The sequence below is a fragment of the Gymnoscopelus braueri genome, assembly GCF_963280865.1.
Source record: "Gymnoscopelus braueri genome assembly, chromosome: 3".
NCBI lineage: Eukaryota > Metazoa > Chordata > Actinopteri > Myctophiformes > Myctophidae > Gymnoscopelus > Gymnoscopelus braueri.
In genome coordinates, this window is record NC_137612.1 from 44,250,332 (window position 1) to 44,273,113 (window position 22,782).

General features: G+C 45.8%; 1 protein-coding gene and 1 long non-coding RNA gene across 2 annotated transcripts in view; one reads left to right on the forward strand and one right to left on the reverse strand.

Moving 5' to 3' along the window:
- Positions 1 to 27: 27 nt before the first annotated feature.
- On the reverse strand, positions 28 to 8,209 carry LOC308079308. The gene is made up of 5 exons (XR_013932592.1): positions 8,128 to 8,209; positions 7,289 to 7,436; positions 4,810 to 4,963; positions 4,560 to 4,682; positions 28 to 76 (listed from the first exon to the last, which is right to left on the reverse strand). It is a non-coding gene; the product is annotated as an uncharacterized lncRNA (long non-coding RNA).
- A 138-nt stretch (positions 8,210 to 8,347) lies between these two features.
- The window catches only part of LOC308079209 (epoxide hydrolase 1-like), a 526,014-nt gene continuing 511,579 nt past the window's right edge, over positions 8,348 to 22,782 (forward strand). Inside the window, exon 1 of the mRNA XM_080420586.1 lies at positions 8,348 to 8,510. The gene's annotated coding sequence lies outside the window, so the exon portion shown is untranslated. The remainder of the gene's footprint in view (positions 8,511 to 22,782) is intronic.

The following is a 22,782-nucleotide window of genomic DNA, read 5'->3' on the forward strand; positions in this document are numbered from 1 at the left end:
TTTGAATCTATACATATAGATAGATACCTTGTGCTTGTTCTGGCTCTTGATGTGCAGTAGAGAGTACTTTCAAGATCTACAGCGGAAAACGCAATGAAATAAATTCAATGTTATGTGGTTTGACATTTATACTTATAGCTGCTGTAAAGATTGACATTACCGTATCAAGCTATTTTGATTAATTGAATACATTTCTGCTGTCAAGCTTAGAAGACTTGTCTAGGACCAGTTGCAAATTGCAGACAGGTGCTCTTTATGGAGGGTTTTAAAGGAGGGTACGGAGTCTCACTTTTTGATGGGTGTTGGTAGGGCATTCCACATTTTGGTGGTATAACAGAACAAATGTAACCCCAAGTTTGTGCCGAATCTGGGTTGAACGAGTTCAGTGGAGCTCCTTCTGGTGTTGTGAAGACCAGGCCCACTGCAAGTTTCTGTACTCTGTCCTCTACCCTGAGCCATCCCACCCTATAGTATAATGAGCAGGGGTTAGGCGAGTCCTAGGTTTGAGGTTTAGTAGTAACCTGATCAGTTTGTTTTGGGAGGTCTGAAGTTTTGCTTTTAATGCCTTTGAGGTACTAGTGTACCATGAGGTGCATGCATGGTCATAAAATGGGCTTGCTTCAGGGGATTAGGGACTATGAGAGTATGAGTTAATAAACATAGCCTTTCTTTAAGTATACCTGGTGTGGGGAGGGGCTGTCACCAGCATATTTGACATGGCCGGCATGTACCTGGGAGGATACTTATTCCATATGTACAGTGGAATACAAGAAGTTAAACTGCATCCGCAGGCTGCAGAGAGGTAGCCCCTTACCTCAGCAAGGGTCCTCTGGCTAAGGAAAATATCCCTACTGATAGACCTGGTCCTCCTACATGCCTGTATGGTACTTCCCGTGGTGCCTAGCCTAGCCAACACACTGGGATAGAAGACTGGTTTTCGGTAGACTGCGCGGAGGAAACCCTCAGCGGTTCAACGGGCAGAACGGCGATACCAGCAAGCTTTGTGGAGCGCTACGGGCTGGATGTGTTAAGATTTAATGTATCCAGGTCATCCACTGCACCCGGCTCCATCTCCAGCCGTCTCGACTCTGTCTTGCCACTGGATACAGGTGGACTCGGGCGAGAGAGTGAGGTCGGCGCTGCGCAACCCACCCTCACTTAAATCCAAACCATTGCGCAAGTCATGACTTCACACAACGACACCCCCCCTCCCCCCTTCCAAGTCCTGAGGCGTCGAGCGAGTGGCGAAGTGGTAGGTGTGGATTTCACTGGAAGCCGTAGTCACAAACTTGCACGTAGGCGGCTCGGGCCATAGGGTCGCTGTCCAGTGACTGAGGCAGTACTGGACTTCGGCAGCCCCCCGAGTGACTAGGCAGCCCTCTTTAGGAATGCACTGCCTACCTCCTTGGCATGAGGAATGGGCTAGAAAAGGTGCCCCAAGGGTTGGTGCTGGCTATACATTCTTTTGGATAGGCCGCACTGAGATAGAGCGACGTGAGGCAGGAGTCGGGTTTGCCATTAAATCCAACTTGGTCAGAAAGCTGGCTGCACCTCCAAAAGGTGTCAATGACCGCCTGATGACGCTGCGCCTGCCTCTTCCAGGCAAACACTTTGCCACACTCATCAGTGCCTATGCCCCTACGATGACGAACCCAGATGATGTGAAGGAGAGGTTCTATGAGGACCTGACCGCTACCATCACGGCAGTGCCCAGGGCAGACAAGCTCATCATCCTTGGTGATTTCAATGCCAGGGTTGGCACTGATCACAAGTCATGGGAAGGAGTCCTCGGCAAAAACGGCATTGGCAGCTTTAACAGCAATGGCACCCTGCTGCTGGAGACCTGTGCGGCACATGAGCTATTGATCACCAACTCAGTCTTTGGCCTTCCCAAGCGCAACAGGACCTCATGGATGCATCCCCGCTCAAAACACTGGCACCTACTGGACTATGTCATTGTCAGGCAAAGGGACAGACAGGATGTCAGGGTTACGAAGGCGGTGTGCGGTGCAGAGTGCTGGACTGACCATAGGCTCCTTGTCTCCAAGCTGAACATCAAGATCTACCCTCCCAGGAAGCCTCAAGGTTTCAAACCCCCAAAGCGTTTGAACGTTTCCAGGCTCACCATCGCCTCTGTCAAGCAATCCTTGACTGAAGAGCTTGCCAGCAAACTGCAGGACCTTAGAACCTCAGGGAACGTGGAGGAGGACTGGGCTGCGTTCAGAGACACCGTCCACACTGTTGCTCTCAAAGTAGTAGGACCTACAGCTCGCAGGCAACAGGATTGGTTTGATGAGAGTGATGAGCACATCAGAGATCTTCTCCAGGAGAAGCATCGTCTGCACAGAGCCCACCTCAGTGACCCAACATCTTCTCAAAAACAGTCTGCCCTTAAGAACATCAAAGCAACCATCCAGCGGGAGTTGCGCCAAATGCAGGACGACTGGCTTAGAAGAAAAGCTGATGAGATCCAGTCCTATGCAGACCAGAATGACAGCAAGAACTTTTACAGCACCCTCAAGACTATTTACGGCCCCACCTCATCAGGATCTCCACCTCTCCTCAGTGCTGATGGCAGCACCCTGGTCACAGACAGAGAGAAGATCGTTGAGCGCTGGGCTGAGCATTTTAACGGCGTCCTCAACCGCCCCTCAGCCATCAATGATGAAGCCATTGCACGCCTCCATCAAGTCCCAGTCAAAACTGCCCTTGATGAGCCACCAACTGAAGCTGAGGTCATCAAAGCCATCAGAGGACTTTCAAATGGCAAAGCACCTGGTGCTGATGCAATTCCAGCAGAAATCTATGCAGCTGGTGGACCACCCCTGACCAGACAACTGGCAGACCTATTCCTCACCATGTGGAACCAAGGGAAGCTGCCTCAAGAGTTCAAAGATGCCTCCATTGTCCACCTATACAAGCGAAAGGGCAACAGGCAGGACTGTAACAACCATCGGTATCGCTCTGCTGTCTGTAGTGGGGAAGATCCTGGCCAGAATTCTGAACCGCCTGACGGAACACCTTGAACATCAAGTCCTCCTACCAGAGAGTCAGTGTGGATTCAGGCAAGGTCGTGGTACAGTCGACATGATCTTTGACGCTCGTCAACTCCAAGAGAAGTGCAGAGAGCAGAACGTCAGTCTATACTCCACCTTTGTAGATCTGACAAAGGCTTTTGACACTGTTAGCCGCGAGGGCCTCTGGAAGATCATGTCAAAGTTCGGCTGTTCTAACATCTTTATCAACATGGTCCGTGAATTCCACGATGGAATGCAGGCACGAGTCCAAGACAACGGCACATCCTCTGAGCCCTTCCAAGTGGGAAATGGAGTCAAGCAAGGCTGTGTTCTGGCACCCACTCTCTTCAGCATGATTTTCTCAGCCATGCTGACAGATGCCTTCCGGTCTAGGGACATGGGGATCGACCTGCGATACCGCACTGATGGTAAGCTGTTCAATCTGCGAAGACTCCAGGCAAAGACCAAAGTGCAGACGACCACTGTTTGCGACTTCCTCTTTGCAGACGACTGCGCATTGAATGCTTCCAACCAGCTAGAAATGCAGCTGAGCATGAATAACCTCGCTACAGCATGCACAGACTTTGGCCTTACCATCAGCACAAAGAAAACCGAGGTGATGTACCAACCTGCTCCTGGAGCCCTGTACACTGAGGCCCTCATCAGCGTAAATGGTGAACACCTTAAAGCTGCTGAAAAGTTTGTCTACTTAGGTAGCACCCTATCTCGCGTGGGCAACATCGATGAGGAGGTCATGCACAGGGTAGCCCATGGAAGCGCCGCCTTCGGCAGACTTCGCACTTCTGTCTGGGAGCGTAGAGGGCTCAGCCTACAGACTAAACTGAAAGTCTACCGTGCTGTTGTCCTCCCCTCCCTGCTGTATGCCTGTGAGACATGGACTGTGTATAGCCGGCATGCAAAGCAGCTCAATGCCTTCCATATGAGATGCCTCAGGAGGCTGCTCAGCATCAAATGGCAGGACAAGGTCCCAGACACTGAGGTCCTCCACAGGGCTGAAATGGAGAGCATCTATGCCATGCTCAAGCGCTCCTAGCTGAGATGGGCTGGCCATGTCTGCCGCATGCCAGATGAACGCCTACCAAAAAGGCTGCTGTACGGTGAACTACACCATGGCAAGCGCTCACGCGGCGGCCAGCGGAAACGCTATAAGGACACCCTAAAGGCGAGTCTCAAAAGCTGTGGTCTGGATCCAGAGACCTGGGAGGCCGATGCCCAACACCGCTCCAACTGGCGCTCTGCAGTCAAGCATGGTGTAGCTGAACTGAAGTGACAGCTCCGCAAAACCAGAGCCAGTTCCTCCCTCTCACCCAGCCATCCTTCAGCCATCACATGCCCTCACTGCAACCGGACATTTCGTGTGAGGATCGGCCTCATCAGCCATCTTCGCACCCACAAGACATCGTGAAGTCAATGGTCATCTTCGCACGCGAAGGACAAACATGACAGTGGAATACATAGTCTTCATAATTAGCTACAATGAGGACACGTTGAATAAAAAATATATACAAATTGAAAACTTACATTTAGGTGTTGGGTGATCACTGATAAGTCTCAGAAGTGTCTGGTGTTGGCTGAGCTGCTTAAGTCCCCTCATGCCGTGGTCGCCTGCCGCTAGCTGCATATCCTGCATATCTAGGTAACATGCTGGCATGGCCAGCATGTTACCTAGAGAGGATAATTATTACAAATGTATAGTGGCATAGATAGTCTTCAGTCTAAAGCTACAAGGAGGACACCATTGAATAAAAAAGCATCAAAATTAAAAAATCACATTCAGGTTGTTGGGATACAAGTCTCAGAAATGTCTGGTGTTGGCAGAGCTGCTTAAAAAGAAGATGGGAGGCCTCGAGTCCCGTTCCTGACGATCTTTACTGCACGTCTCTCCCCATCTCTCACATCTTTTTTCCTGTCCTTCTCCACTATACCTATAAATAAAGTCAGAAAAGACCCAAAAAAATATTTAAAAAAAAGAAGAAAAATGGAACACTTGGCAATACAACAAAAGTTTACAATTGAACAAAGTTTACATTTTGATGTGTAAATATAAGTAGTCAGTGTAGTATAGACCAATTATTTGTTAACAAACATTGACACTGGAGGCACAGGTGACTGCTTCATGTAATCTATTCCCAACAGATCGCCAAACCTGCTGTTTTGGGGTGCACTGGTTTTAGTTCATTCAACCCCCTCTTGTGTGCTGGCTAGTGAGGTGCGTCCTAGTGAGACATATGATATGTACTTCACCCCGCAACGGTATTGCGCGCCGAACAGCTGACATACAAGCTCACAACCACGTCGCGGATGAGACCGTTGTGAGCTTGGAGGTCTGCTGTTCTCAGACACCTTCACGGGACGGACGGGCTGCAGCTGCAAGAGCAAGAGCAGGTTCTGGTGCCATGATCTCACTACTATTTCCTGTTAGCATATACCTTGGGCCATCACAAGTTCATACTGAACACCCCCAACTCGGGCCGTTTGGTCTCAGGGGCCCCAAAACCCCTTTTTGGGGCGAAATTAATGTTAATGGCAATATTAATTTACAAAAATTACATAAATTGTCTTACACATATGAAATTCGGCATGGACTATCCTGACACATAGGGGTAAGTAGCAAAATAGGATTCTGGTGCTTGCTACCATTGTATTTTTAAAGTGATCTACAACATCCCCAGAAACACAAAGAAAATACTGTCCGCTTGACAAATAACAACAAAGATGATTATTTTCCAGCACTTTATGGTGAATATCACTGCCTCACTTGTATATACAAAACTTCCCATGTCCATAAGCTTCAATTTGAGCCCAAGATGACCTTTGTATCTTGAAAATTACTTTTTCTGTAGACAAAATTCTGCACTATACCTCAAAATTGAATATTCAGTCATAGTAGAGGCCCTAGGAGGGGTCGACGCGCGATTGCGTGTTGACCCCTCCTAGGGTCTCATAGGGGTAATAAAACATTGAAAAAAACACTTTGGACCACTTTTTTTCTTGGGCTGATCAAAATCCCTATATTAGAGGTCCTATGGATGCCAAAAATCCAAACTAGAAAAATAAATAATAAGCAATCGCACGTGGACCCCTCCTAGGGCCTCTAATATGACTGAATATAAAATTTTCTCCGATTTGATGTATAGTGCAGAATTTTGGCTACAGAAAGAGTAATTTTCAAGATACAAAGGTCATCTTGGGCTCAAATTGAAGCTTAGGGACATGGGAGGTTTTCTATATACAAGTGAGGCAGTGATATTCACCATAAAGTGCTGAAAAATAATCATCTTTGTTGTTATTTGTCAAGCGGACAGTTTTTGTGTGTGTGTTTCTGGGGATGTTGTAGGTCATATTTAAAAATACAATGGTAACAAGCACCAGAATCCTATTTTGCTACTTACCCCTATGTGTCAGGATAATCCATGCCGAATTTCATATGTGTAAGACAATTTATGTAATTTATCTAAATTAATATTGCCATTAACATTAATTTCACCCCAGAAAGGGGTTTTGCGGCCCCTGAGACCAAACGGCCCGAGTTGGGGGTGTTCAGTATGAACTTGTGATGGCCCAAGGTATATGCTAACAGGAAATAATAGTGAAAAAAAGTTAGCAGAGAACATCCTGAGGGCTGGGCCTGGCTCCCGGTCTAGCTCCCTCCGTTCTTATGACAGCCACTGGAGGTGGGGTTTGGGGGACAACTGTTTTGAATTGCTATTATTGTTTACACACAACAGAAACCAGGGATTATATATTTCAAGAGCGAGAGATCACAGTAAAAATCCTAAGCATTCTTCCTCCATACTGGGAGAAAAACAGCATCTGAAAGTTTGATGGGATGCATTTTTACACGTGAGGCTGTGACCACTTTTACATCACATCTTATGAGCGGTGGGGTTCATTTGGTGCCGGCCTGCGTGCACATACTGGTTCTTATTAGTGTGACGTAGTCTGTTAACCCATTAAGACCTGAGGGGATTCTTAAAAAAGTTTTCAGTTTTTTTTCTTCTAAAAAAAAACAGTTAAAAAAATAAAATCCACATTTGTTTTCAAGATTTTTCAAAAATAGCAGATCTACAAGCTCATGCTATGAGCTTGTAGATTGCTATTTTTGAATAGCCAAATAGATCTAAAGTGACACAGATGCGTTCCAGGTCTTAAGGCGTCTATATAGTCGCTGGTGAAGTCTAGGGTGGTGAAGTCTGGTGTAATGAAAGACACAAGAATGTACAAGAGATACAGAGTCACTTTGAACGTACCATATGCACAGCATACTTTCTCAGCCTGGATCCCTCGTGCCCTGTGGTCACCGGTCACTGGCTGTATGTCCGTGGTCTTGTCTGGTCATGTGTCTCATTTGTAGTTCATAGGTCACAGAATCAGTCCCAGCAGCCATCAGCCAAAAATCTAAAGGCACCAAGCATGACACACAATTACAGTTAACAGATAATACTAGTTCTGTACCAGTACCAATCTATCTTCCTTTTTTTCCCCTTCTTTTTTCAATTTTTCAATTATATAAATATATTAAAAAAATATGCCTATAAACAATCAAACAAAAACAGAGCAGATAGACATCACATAAAAATACATACACAACATTATAACAAATAAATAAATAACCATTTATTTATCATTCAATTTGTTCAAGAATCATCTCCAACATGTCAGGTTAGTACACACACACCTCTCTCTCAAGGCCAAATATATACACACAGTGACCCTCACTCTCTACGATAGCTTTCGTACATAGTGAGGTTCCAAACAGGGCTAGGACTTGGAGCATACTATAAGCTAAGCCTGGCACTCTTTTCCTCATGTGTACGGTACAATCAATGTGTCATTTTGAACCATTATCTTAAAAAATAAGCTGTCAATGAGTCGAATATTAAATAGAAAAACATGTGTAGCCATAAACCAGGTACCGCCCTGTGTAGTGTCTAGTCTAGTGTGGCGTAGGCTACTTTACTAACAGAACTGAAGTTTTCGAATATGTCAAAAATATAAACATATTTGACATATCATCGATAAAATTATTAAGTTTAGAACATATCCTAACCATTTCTAGTGCATAACTGTGATGTTTTACATTACAAACCTGTTTTAAACAGCTGAAATGAGGAGAAACGACGGTCGGTCGGAGAACGTGCTGTTGTTGTTAATATCACCAGCTGGGCTCTGAGTAGTAAAGTGGGAGTGGTTCACAGCTCCTCCCAAGACTGGTGACGCGAGGTTAGCTCCTCCCTGTGGCGTGGCAGGCAAGTGAGCAACTATTTAACTTTGATTAAAATCCATCCTGTTGTTATGTGTCCCATAGCACCGATGTAGCAGCAACATAGCCTCTACATAGCCAACGCTGGGAAAATAAGTCGCTCTGCCGATCCCCTAGCAACACCCACGCTATGCACAGAAATGGAACGCGATGTGTCGGCGATATGACGCTCTTATTCTGACGTCGCAGCGACGCTGGGTGCTGTCTGGGTATTTATTGCGGTCGCGTTTCCTTTCTTGCTTATTATACATTTTACTTCCTCCTCCTATGATTCCATGAGCTGCTGCAGTGCTGCTGTTCAGCCACAGAGAAAAAGCTGTTTTGTTCCCCGCCGCCATGATTGGTCAAGTTGAAGGAATCTGCGCTCGAGTTCATGGTCTTTATAGAAATACGTCGCCGCCCATTCAGCCTGGCTTCATTATCCTAGCTCAACACAGCCTGGCTTGACAAGGCCTAGCTCGTCAAAGTCGCTCCTTTTCAGCCTGGCTTGGCGTTCATGGAACGGAATAAACCAGGCTATACGGACCCGACTTTGTCAAGCCTGGATTTGACTTAAGCCCAGGCTTATTTAATTCACCTTTCGTGAAATAGGGCCCTGGTCAATGGAATTTTCCTATTGACCAGATTCTTCCTTCCGGTGAAATATTTTCTTTTCTGGCCAAAAAGTGTATTTTAGACGTGAGGTGGGGGGCTCAGAGTGTTCCCACTTAGTAGAGTATAGGCTTTCAACTCCATAAAACTTTATTTTGATGAGTAGCATGCATGTGGAGCGCCCAGCCCCCATGATAGCTCCAGAGCTAAGGGGGCGCCGCCCCTGTGAGCACCCCCTACAGCTCATCCCCCAGAGACAAATATTGTACTTTTACTCCACTGTAGTTACTTTGCAGATTCAAAATATTATTACAAAACATACATTAACCACTTCAGCCCAATATAGACTTCGATCTACAAGCTCACAACACGTCGCAATGCGACACGTTGTGAGCTTGAAGATCTGCTATTTTCAAATGATTTTATACATTTTGAAAACATGAAAGATTTCTGCATAATGAGTACTTTTACTTTTGGTACTTTAAGTACATTTTGATGCCAATACTTTTGTACTTTTACTACAAAAGTAAATTCTGAATATGCCAGTCTTGTACTTGTAACACATTGAGTATTTCTGCATTGTAATATTGCTACTTTTACTTAAGTAAAAAACGTGAGTAGGCTAGGCTACTTCTTCCACCATGTAAACACACACAAACTCAAGCAGTCGGTAAAGAACGTACAGAACATTCACCGCGCCGCTCCATTCTTTTCTGTCTTTATTATCCTTCTTCTTATCACAACCAAGGGTGCACACTTGTTTGTTATATCGCTTGTAGATCTGCTATTATATATAATATGCAACTCTTCTTCATCCCATGATCTGGGAGAACGATGTGATGCGTTGCCTGTCGTTCTGGGAGTCTCCACGGCGGCTTTCCATATGCATGGACTTACCTAGCGTCGTGAGTTTGTAGATCTGCTATTGTCAAATAGCCGTAGATAGTCGCTTCTTTTGGGATTGTTTTCATAGACCTGATTGCTTGTTTTTCTGCTAAACCTGGCAACATTGAATGTGCGACGCTACACGCTAATAATATTTTATATAAGTGGTGGCAACGTTTTTAGACACCACACAGGTCTTCCCAACAATAGCGAAGATTAAAGTCAGAACATGGCCAAATAATAACTTAAAGGGATTGTAGGCAACATTAAGCCTAAATTTGAAAAATACCTCTATATATATATTTTGCATTTTTTCCCCTCTATCAGCCACTATATAATGATGCTGGGGTGTTTTCCTGCATTGAAAAACACTCCTCTTTCTGAAATCCGTATTTTCCCTACTATTTAGATTACACATCCGGGTATCCGGTCCGTAAATTAACGCACGCATGTGCGCATCCGTGCGCGTCCGTGTCCGTGTGAACTTTTTACTTTCGGTTTTAAAATGCTCTCAAACTTCGTTTTTGAAGCACATAATTTACTTTTCAGATAGCGTTTGGATAGAATTTAGTTGTTTAACTTCATATATGTGGTCAATTTGTCATGAAAGAGCCTATTTAAAAATAAAAAATTCAGAGAACCGGCAGGGGTGGGCAGTTCCGCGAATTGTATCCGAATAAAGTATCCTATATTCGGCATGGCCCGTTTAGAAGTGTCGTTACTCTATGGAAGTCCTCCGTGCGTCACCCCCTGGTGGTCGGGGAAACGAACTGCTGGATTTTTTTCTTTGTTTATCTCTGAATCGCCTACAATCCCTTTAATAGCTAAACTAGCTCTGAGGAAGCACGCTAGCATTTAGGCTAACTCTGTAGCCTGAGGCTATAGGTTGCTGTGTTGAAGAAAGGGGCGTTGATTTCCTTCGGGAGGGGGGGGGGGATTCTGCGAGGGGGGACTTTTGCGCAATGGAAACGCAAGACATTTTGAAGCGGTGCGGTGTGGTTCTGGACTGTGCGGGACAGTGTCGTGCTTAAGCTGTGATGGAAAGCCGCCACAACGCTACATTGATCATTTGTTTATTTGGCTCGTTGGACTCTCAATAGGCAGCTTTCCATATGCATGGCCTCACCCTACCCCACACCACACCGCCCACTTTTCAGGGCCGCATTAAGGCCCCTCAGGGCCGTGGAACTACACCAAATCAAAGGCCCCCCCTCAACATTAATCGGACAATATTGGGTGCGTTCACGCGCACATGTGTTTGGTGCACGTGCCACCGCCAGCACGATCGCTGCTGACACAGGCACTGGGCACAGCCTTTCCAACTTCAGTCTAGCTATAACTACAGTGTCTATCATTACAAATTACATTTATTATTAAGGAGGTTACTTTATGGTCATTACAGTCGTAGGCTACTAGACATATGGTGATGAGATGGGTAACAAATGTTTCATATTTATTTTCTTATTCTTCATAAGAAATTCAACAATTCAAGTTTAGAATTGAGAAAACAATACTCAGCAGAGATGGGAAAAGTACTACTCACTTTCTTTACTTAAAGTAGAAGTAGCCTCAGATACATTTACTTATGTAAAAAGCGACTTTAGTAAAAGTACTCATTCAACTAATTACTCAAGTAAAAGTACAAAAGTACAGGCTCTGAAATGTACTTGAAAAGTTTAAGTAAAAAGATCCCCACCAAACATGTGACAATCATGCAAGTAGACCCACCTCTTGAAGTCTACCGCAGTGGTTCTCAACCTTTTTACCACCTCAGAAAATTATATTATGGCTCACCATTATGACTGACTGATGTTAAAATACAGTAGCGTAGACCTACTACCCCATCCTATTCAGCTATTTGCACAGTACAAATGTATTAAGAATATGTCATTTAGATTTTCACAGTGTACATTATGGTAGCACTAAGACAGACAGACAGACAGACAGACAGACAGACAGACAGACAGACAGACAGAGTCACAGAGATGACATTAACAACCATGAGCTACATTATTCAAACACAGCACGTGAGATACAGTCTAAGGTCTAAGCTAAGCCTACTTCAAACAAACACACACACACACACACGCACACACATCATTAATTGTAAGATTAACTCACCATGCTGCGCCGAGGTGCAAAGAGTTTAACACACGGCACTTCCAAAGTTTGTACAATGTTTAAGTCACAGGAGCTGGTTTTCATATCGTAAATATGAACGTTGGCCCAAATCTTGCGTTTAATCCACATGGTTCTTGTTTATTTGTGTTGCTGTCACAGACCATGATAGCAGAGTCATACTGGTTAACAGAAACAAACTTACCCTAAAAGATTTCAAAATAAGAGCCGCTTGTAAAGATTAGTCGACAGTAGTTACATTTTTTTGTCTACTTACAGGAGGTAGAAGTGACACATCAGTACCAGCGACGGTATGCAAGAGGTTTGCATCTGTTCTGCCGCGCGACATTAAAACTAAAGCAACATATGTTTCTAAATATATATAATTCACACAGCAGGGCCCGAATGTATACATTTTTATAAATAATAATAATAAGAATATATATAATACTATAATAAAATAATATAAATTGAAAAAAAAATACAATAATATATATTTTTTTAAATACATAATTCACACAGGGCCCCTGCAGGCTGCAGGCCGTGGAACACAAGTTCCACTAAGTTCCGCAGTTAATGCGGCCCGCTACGGTTTCCAATACAATGAAGTGGGTAGCGTGGTGTGTAAGTGGTACTAAACGGGTGCCTAAAAAGTACCCAGTCCTGGGTAGGTCTGAGCTAGGCCAAACAGGGCCAAACACTTCATAATGACTGATCACTCACCGACTTTTTATTTAGGACTGGATATAGTTGTAATACATGATTGATAATAGATTATATTGTATTATAATCACTGTTATAATCTATTATAGTCTATTAACATTATAATACTTTATAGATTATTATAATCACAGTTAAAATCTATTATAGTGTCTTATATTTATCATAGTTGTAAAACATTATAATACGTTATAGTGTATTATGATCACAGTTGTAATCTATTATAGTGTGTTATAATTATCATAGTTGTACTACATTATAATTTATATTGTATTATAATCACAGTTGGATCCATTTGGTTTATACCGAACCAAATGGTTCACGTGCACATGTGATTTGCATTTGTATACAGGACAGTTGGCCACTCATTTACATTACATCGTGTCAGGAACTGGTGTTGTAGGACCCAAGCGCAGGACACATTGTTAGACAAGAAGCAATGACCTCCACCTATAATTACATTACAAATGAGTGTCTCTGATTATTTCAATCAGAGTGAATATATAGTGCAATATTAAATAAATATTGTTAATGTAAACGCTAACTCAGAGTGTGTAGAAATGAATGGTCTTTTCAGTTTTGAGCATAATAGATAATGTCCGTCAGGGCCGGCGCTTCCTATAGGCGAACTAGGCGGCCGCCTAGAGCGCCATCTAGAGGGGGCGCCAAAATTATTTTTTGTATACCTAACCCTAACCTAACCCTAAACCTAACCCTAAAACCGAAATAAAGTAGCCAAAAACAGGAAAAAAAGTATCAAAATCCGCCCAAAACAGAAAAGAAATTAGTAAAATACAGACTTCGCTTATCCAGTGCGAATGCGCCAAAAAAAAAAAAATACAGACGTCGGGGGGTAATTTCTAAATTACCAGAGGTCCCTACATAATACTAGTCCCATGCAAATAGGGCTTAAGGTCAGACAAAATCGCACTCAGTGGACTTCAAATTGTATTTCCAAAATATATATAACCAGAATGAAATTGACGGAATGACAAAATAATGACAAAATAAAGAGTAGAGGAATACATGAATGATGTATAAGCATACAACATGAATCAAGCTTGATAAATATTTATAAAGACTAGTGGTGCAAAGTAACTAAGTATATTTACTCAAGTACTGTACTTAACTCCAATTTTGAGTTATTTTTTTACTTTACTGGAGTATTTCCAATTTTCAATACTTTTACTTCTACTCCACTAGGTCTCAGAGGCAAAAATGTTACTTTTACTCCACTACAATTATTTGAAAACTAGGGGTTATGTAGGTAGCCCCAGTTTTATTAGTATCGTAAGCAATATGCTTACTATGGGATATCATCGCCCTCCAGCGATGCACAGAGCACAACACATGAACTCCCGGCTACAATATTCTATTGGTTAGGGTCATGAGACGCGAAACCGGAAGCCGGTTGGGGTATAAATACCCACGCGTCACAGGGAACTCCCTCTAAACCCTAAGCCTACAACCCCATCCCATCCGTACGCCCATGGCCCCCGGCCTTGCCCCCGGCAAGACCCTGGCCACCAGACGCATGACCCCTTAGGTCAAAAGCGGAAAGGACTCAAGGCAAGGTCCTGACAGACAAGGTCAGACCCCTATGGCTAGAGAGGTAAACCACATCTACCTTTCAAGCATAAGAGAAACAGGACCCCAGGCCTCCAGACGCATGACCCCTCAGGTCAGAGGCGAAAAGGCCTCAAGGCAAGGACCTGACAGACCCAAGTCTGCCCCTCATAGCCAGAGAGGTGTAGACCCCGTCTACCTCTCAGGCAGAGAGAACTAGGCCCTCCTTCCCCCAGACCCGGCCTCGCCGGTCTAGGGGAAGCACAAGAGGAAAAACTACAGGCAGGAGGAGAGGCATGCCCCAGGCAAGCACCAATCTCCCCAGACTGTAGCTAGCCTACACAACCAAGGCCGTGAGTGACACCCGTAGTGTTGCCACGACCAGGTTGAAGGTCACAAAGGTCAAGAGCTTTGACACTTTGATGACATGTCAGCAGGAGGAGAAACGCGCCCTCAGGTCCGTTCACCACCTTCCTGGCTGACACCAGCCGCCACGCCCAGGACCGTGTGCGCCATCACTGACGCCGCCACGTCCAGGCTGTGGAAGGCCGCAGAGGTCGAAGGAGAGGGTAGGTTAGCCACCGCCTTCCTCTGACCAGAGCGGCCATAGGAGACGAACAGCTGAGACGACCCACGGCCGGCCGCCGTCCTCTGACAGTAAAGCTTCAGAGCTCTTACTGGACAGAGACAGTGCAACCGCCTATCTTCCACCGACGCAAACGGCGGAGAATGGAAAGGCCCCCAACTCTACTGGGGCCCTAGCTATAATGCCAGTTAGGGACAAAGGCCAGGTCAGGTTTCAACAAAACCCTCCGGCCGTCGCCTGAAAACCACATGCATTCCGGGCTCACCGAGAGCGCCTGCATGTCACCAACGCGTTTAGCTGTACACAGGGCCACCAGGAGAACCGTTGTGAGACTAATGATCCTCAGATCCACAGTCTCAAGAGGTTCGAAAGGGGGAAGGCAGAGTGCGTCCAGCACCACCGCCAGATCCCGCTTGGGGAACAAAGGCCTGTAGACCGGCTTGGCCCGCTTCATACCGGCCATAAACCGTTGTATCAGCGAACGGAGGCCTACTGACTTGCCATCGAACCCCTCGTGGCAAGCGGTACACCTTGATGGTGAAGAAAACCAGGTCCTGGTTCAACCTGTCCTGTAGGAAACCCAGGACACTAGCCACAGGTGCCTGGAAAGCCACCACTGGAGGTGACCGTTCCAGGCACCAGGACTCAAACATGTTCCATCTGATGTCATATTGAGACCTCGTGGAACCTGCCCCTGGCCCCCTGAATGGTGGCCACCACATCAGGGGGCAGCCCCTGCGAGCTCAACTTGTCCGCTCACGGACCAGACCCGCAGGCCTAGCTCCTAAGGGTGCTCGTAAAACACCTCGCCCCCGCCCTGTCTCAGAAGGTCTCTGAACAGCGGGGGAGGAGCGATCCCCAACCTCCACACGCCCCATGCTGGAGCTACCAGCAGCACAGCCCCGCCTTGGACCCTGACCTTCCCCAACGTCGGAGGGATCAGCTCCAAAGGTGGGAGGGCATACAGTAGGACTGTCAACCAGTCGTGCGCTAGAGCGCCTACCCCCAAGGAGAGGCTCCTGTGCCCCCTCGAGCAAAACCGTGAGCACCTCATGCTCTCTCTGGGTGCAAGCCAGAAGACTTGAGCCCGGCCGAACCGGGCCCAGCCCTGGTTCGCAACTCAGGGGTTGAGTGACCACTCCCCTTACCGAGTTCCGCTCCTGGACAGCTGACCCGCCCCGCTGTCCAAGAGGCCCGGTACCTGCGAGGCATGTAGCAAAGCTAAGCGCGACACGCTCCACAGCTCCAGCTGTTGTCCAACACAAGGGAACCCGAGACTCCTTGTTTGTTGACAAATCACATCGTTGTGGTGTTGTTCGTTCTGACCAGAACATGACACCCCACGATGCAGCTCTCGAAGCGCTCGAGAGCGGTTGCAGTGTCACCACACACCGGGGTGACACTAGCACCTTCCCGACCCTGCGCCCTGCGTAAAGAGCGCACACATGCCAGGAAGCCGGCTATCCTGTCCTGGGACAGACGCGCCACCATCGTGGTTGAATCCAGAGATATCCCCACGAAGGTGGTTTGTTGGGAGGGGATCAAGACACTCTTCTGAGTGTTGATCGTGAACCCCAGGGATGTCAGGTGCGCAATGGCCAAGTCTGTGTGCCGCGCCACCTCCTCCCTCGAACCTGCTGCCAACAGTCAGTCGTCTATGCACGTCGCCAGACGGAGACCCTGCTGTTGCAGCGGCGCTATAGCCACGTCCGTGCATTTCACGAAAACCCCAGGGCTCAGTGACATGCCGAACGGAAGCACTGTGTATTCGTACACTTTGCCTCTGCAGCCAAAGCGCAGGAACTTCCGGTGTGGGGGGTAGATTGGGATGTGAAGTAGTCCTTGAAATTTATACTCGTCCACCAATCCCCCCTGTCGTATCGAGCGTAACAACGAGGCCGTTGTCAGCATTCATAAGTTAAAGACCTTCAGAAATCTGTTCAAACCCTTTCAGGTTCAGAATAGGTCTTACGCCCCCCCTTTCTTTTCCACCAGGAAATATTCCGAAAAGAAAACCATCAGGTTCTGATCCGGTGAATAATTCTCTGATTGCACCCCTGCTCAGCAGCGACAAAACCTCCTCTTTCAGCGTTATGGCGGCTTGGCCCGATGCTTGAGAGAACAAGACATTAGGTTTGTTGGAAAATTGCGACCTGTAGCCCTTCTGGACAGTGCGTAGCATCCAGGGTTTCAGTTTGCAATCTTTCCAATGCGCCAGTCAACGAGCGAGAGGGTTCGTGGGGTTGGTGGGGGCCACTGACGTCACCTGCTCCGTGGAGCGCTCGCCCGTTCCCAAGGGAACCAGTGACGCCTCCGGTCTGATCGCCTTGATCATCGGGGAGGCGGCCATGAGGGGGTTTCCCAGGGAACGGAGACGGCGTCGCTCCGAGTGACGTGACAGCGGAACCCTTCAGTGGTGTTTGTTGTTTGCCCGGAACGGCACTCTCGTCCAACCTGGGGAGTGTCGACGGGGTAACACCGGGGCCCTCCGGCACGTAACTTCCGCCTCTCCTCGTCCGCCAACTTGGGGAGGTCGATGGAGGCGGCCCTCTTGTGCGGTGTTGTTGTTACCCGGAACGAAACCTACGCCCCACAAGGGGAGTCTCGACGGTGTAACACCGGGGCCCTCTGGCCTGCAAACTTCCGCCTCGCCTCGTTCGCCATTTTGGGGAGGTAGAGGGAGGCGGCGATCTTGCCTTTCCACCGTCCTAAAGTGGCGTTCTGATGCCATCTGCCGGACGGAAGAAGGAACTGGCGTGACGCAGTTAGGATGTTTGCGTATACAGAGGGCCATTTTACCCCTTGAAAACAATACTTTCGAGACATTCGAGTCAAAGCAAATGGTTTCACTACCTGCATTTGATCCATTATGTCCAAGCATGCACAGGACCTGTCCCTACAATGTTCGGAATGTGGTCCAAGTGACATACCGAGCACTGAGGGCTCATTAAGAAGTTGTGGATGGGGCACCCCATTCGATTCGGGGTACGATCCGCCTCGTTCTTAGACACGAGAACAAATGATTGTGATATTGGCAATATTTATATTCCACACATATGTCGCACATTTATTACACACATGTTGACCAAAGGACACCGTGGCAACTGAACCCTGTTCATTGTCTTTAGCGTCTCTTTTAGTCTCTGTGTACCCGAGGAGCCGTCCGTAGCTCCGTCCATCGGGAAATGACGTGTAGACTTCCGCCTCTCCTCGTCCGCCGTCTTGGGGAGGTCGATGGAGGCAGCCATCTCTTGCGGTGTTGCTGTTACTCTGACTTTCACCCCGCATGGGGAGTCTCAACGGAGTAACACCGGGGCCCTCTGATATATAAACATCCGCCTCACCTCGCCGCCATCTTGGGGAGGTTGAGGGAGGCGGCCATCTTGCCTTACCACCGTCCTACAGAGGCGCCTTGATGCCATCTGCCGGACGGAAGAAGGAACTGGCGTGACCCAGTCAAGATTTTGCGTTTTACAGAGAGCCCTTGTTTTACACCGTGAAGCAATACATTTGAGACATTTGATTCCTTGCAATTGGTTTCATTACCTGCATTTGATTCATTATGTACATAGTATGCATGGGATTCGTCCCGACAGTGTTCGGAATGTCGTCCAGGGGACAAAACCGAGTACTGTGGGCTCATAAAAGAAAGATGCTGACCGGGATCCCCTACGTCGGGGGCCGATCCGCATCGATCTTTGACACATGAGAAAATGAGCGGTTGTGATATTGGCAATGGCCGGGTTTCCCAAACGAATTTGAGCTCATGCGCAGCCTAGAAGCTGCGTAAGAGCCTCCACGCACCTGCGCAGTAGCAACCCCGCCACGCACTATCTTCATTAGTAGCAGCTGTGTGTGCTCTGCGTGCCATCTAAACTGGCTTCAGGAGGCACCATCGTCGTAGGTGCTCAAGCGCACGGCATTACGTGTGTGCTAAAACTACATTCGCGAGACAGCATAGACGTAAAGACCTCCTGGACGAAGTCTACGTAAAGCCTACGTAAACTACGTAGGGCTGTCCTACGCTACACTGCAGTTTAAACACCCTTTGCGAAAGTGAAATAGATCATAAAAATACCAGAGGCAACTGTCAGATGTCCTGAAGCAGTCCACTCCAAATACAACTTTTGAATAATATATTTATGAATGAAATTACAGCGGTGAGTTGACATCTGCAAGGTAAATAAAACACTAAAGTGTCCCCATTATGCAAGTAAATTAAATATACTTAAAATACCAAAAGTAAAGGAATGCAGAATGTCCCATTTCCCAAATTTAATATGTATTAAACCTTTTGAAAATAGCAAATCTACAAGCTTGTGAGGCGTTGTGAGCTTGTAGATCTGCTATTTTCAAAAGTTTTTTTAACCGTTCATAAACATGGCGAGCGCAAGAGCTGTCACTTTGTGAGAGGAACTGGGGACTTTAATCATAACGTTTAACTATAAAACTTCGAAATTAAGGAAACATGTTTAGCTCAGCATCATTTATATACCTTTAGTTAACTTGGCATATGCTTAATATTTTTATCAGACGATCGGATCATCCGTGAGAGTACAATTTGTAAACTTCGGGTTCATGCATAGAGCGTTAGTGAACTCTCTGGGTACAGTCACACATGTCCGTAAAGCGTCCGTCAAGTTGCTGTACGGACGCCAGAAGTCCCATCCACTCCCATGTTAAAAAAAAAAAACGGAACGGTACTTCCGGTTTTAAACTTATCATGGGAGTGGATGGGACTTCCGGCGTCCGTACGGCAACTTGACGGACGCTTTAGGGACATGTGTGGCTGTACCCACTAACGCTCTGAACCAGGGCTAGAAGCAGCGGAGCCGCCCGCCCTGTGTGTGTGTGTGTGTGTGTGTGTGTGTGTGTGTGTATATATATATATATATATATATATATATATATATATATATATATATATATATATATACATATATATATACATATATATATATATATATATATATATATATATATATATATATATATATATATATACATATACATATACATATACATATATACATATATATATATATATATATATATATATATATAAATTAAATGTGTGTGTGTGTGTGTGTGTGTGTGTGTGTGTGGTCGGTCTTTTCATAGATCTGTTTCGCAACGATGGGTGTTACGAGCGCCCCAGGGCGCTAGTAACAAACTGCTGCGTATGACAGCACTCAGGGCTACGCCTCTCCCAGAAGTAGGAGGAGAGTAGGATACACCATTCTGTCTCCCGAATGTAGTTTTAGCAGACACGTGAAGCCAGTTAGATGGCACGTAGAGCACAACCAGCTGCTACTAATGAGGGTAGAGCGTAGATTTCGCCGAGTCCCAGCTGTGTAGGAGGCTCTTACGCAAGCTGCGGAGGCAACGCATGACCTGAAATCTACGTGCCTGCTAGGGTACTGCGCAGACTGTGTGGACATACATTTAACATACATAATGAAAAACTCAACATGTGTGTCAAGGCATCCGATCGCTCCGCTGGTCACAACAGCAATGGCGGGGACCGGCGACGAAGTCATTGCCCCTAAGGCGGCCTCGCGCTGGCAGCGCCAAGGAGCAGGTCGTCCGCCGTCGTCCCCCTCGAAGTCCTCGCCGGGGGGGAGAGAGGAGCGCCGCTGTCGTGGAGTGGCCCTCTGGCCGCGACAGCAGCGGCTCGGACCGGTGAAGAGGTTAACGCCCCCAGGGGCAGCCTCGCTCCGGACCTTCCTCGTAGCACCGCTGGATCGTGGGGCAGCATGCAGCGGTGGGCCTATGGACCCTGGGCCTGCACTCACCACCGACGCCGTGAAGCCCATGGCGAGGCTAGCGTCTGGGTGAGCGCCGCTGCTAGCCGAGGCCGCTAGCCCTTTGGCCCGGTTGAGGCGGTGCTCCAGCTGGTGCACAGTGAAGTCGTCACAGGGCCTGCACGCGTCCTCTGGGAGGGTCCCCAGAGGGGGAGGTCCCCAGATGACAGTGAAGTGACAATTTAAGGACTTTTAAGACTTTTTTAATACCTAATTCTTTTTTTTTACCATTACAGCATCAAAAGTAATCAACAAACTTTTTACTATATAAAAACTCGTCAAACATTGGCCAAAATGTCAAATAATATAAGAAAGAGGCAAAAACATTTGAAAATAGCCAATCTACAAGTTCACAATGCCTGGCATTTCAAGGCGTTGTGAGCTTGTAGATCGGCTATTTTCACATTATGTATCTGGGGGGGTCCCCAGTTCAAATATGTATGATTATTTTTGGGGTCACAGCCTAAAAAGGTTGAGAACCAGTGCTATAGGCTACACTGCAGTTTTGCAAAATAAAGCAAAATAATAGTTCCCCCATCGTTTTGATTTAACAACATTTGTAGCCTGTAATGCAAATGTATGGGCCTAAATCACAAATTGTCATTACCGTTTATTTTTCATTATGTGCATTATTGTTAGTTATAATAAACAGATGTATTTCATCTTGTGCTTCAGACGCATGGGATCAATCTCAAACTCAATCACACACAAACGTCGGACCTCAGAACAACGCACAACTGGAACAAAATACATAAATCAACATAAAGAAGCCACATGATAGTAACCTAAATGTTCACATTTAGAAAGCAAACACAAGTACCTTATTCCGTCCCGCACATGCTCAAACAATACGCTCCTTAAGTGAGCGAAAGTGTATCTAGTGTAACGTGCTTGTGAGTCTGCATGAAACCACACCTTATAAAGCGTTCCGGCTTGATCCAGACAATTAGACCTTCCGGTACAACAAATACATGGTAAACCCAAGTCAGGGCAAATAAATTATATTACAAGGAAATGAAAAATATAAAAAAATTACAATAATGGCAGCTATTTTTGGGGTCACAGCCTAAAAAGGTTGAGAACCAGTGCTATAGGCTACACTGCAGTTTTGCAAAATAAAGCAAAATAATAGTTCCCCCATCGTTTTGATTTAACAACATTTGTAGCCTGTAATGCAAATGTATGGGCCTAAATCACAAATTGTCATTACCGTTTATTTTTCATTATGTGCATTATTGTTAGTTATAATAAACAGATGTATTTCATCTTGTGCTTCAGACGCATGGGATCAATCTCAAACTCAATCACACACAAACGTCGGACCTCAGAACAGACAAAGCAGAATGAATGGAATGACTATTATTAACAACAAAGAGCATGAAATTAAAAATTTAAAATTAAGCCGTTCTTCACTTGAAAACATTAAAAACAAAACTTTCAATATAAGCCAGCTATGACATGAATCAAGCTTGATAAATATTAATAAACACCAGTGGTAGAAAGTAACTAAGTACATTTACTCAACTCCAATTTTGAGGTATTTTTTTACTTTTACTACTGGAGTATTTCCAATTTTCAATACTTTTACTTCTACTCCACTATGTCTCAGAGGCAAAATTTTTACTTTTACTCCACTATTTGAAAACGTGTGTAGATTTAGATTATTATTACAAAACATACATTAACCACCACCACAGACATTTTGACCATTTGAAAATAGCCGATCTACAAGCTCACTTGTAGGTCTTGTAGGTCTGCTATTTTCAAAAGATTTCTACATTTTATACATTAGAAAACTTCTGAAATGGGACATTCTGCATAATGAGTACTTTCAACTTTTTGTACTTTAAGTACACTAGTCCATACCCGGTCGACGCATCCGTGGGGGGATATGCGTGATCTGGCAACCCGGGAGACAGTTTGTCCCATAGCTGGGCAGCCCCGTAACCATGGCGACATTCTTTTACACAAAAACGCTAATAAATAAAGATTTGGTGAAATTGCTCCAGCCACTGAGGAGAACCGGGCAGTTTTGGCCTCACCACCACAGAGGTTTCTCAAATTATAGGAGGATTATAGGAGGATTGTGATACCAATACTTTTGTACTTTTACTCAAGTACATTTTAAATTCCAGACTTTTACTTGTAACTGAGTATTTCTACATTGCAGTATTGATACTTTTACTTAAGTAAAACAATTTAGTATTTTTT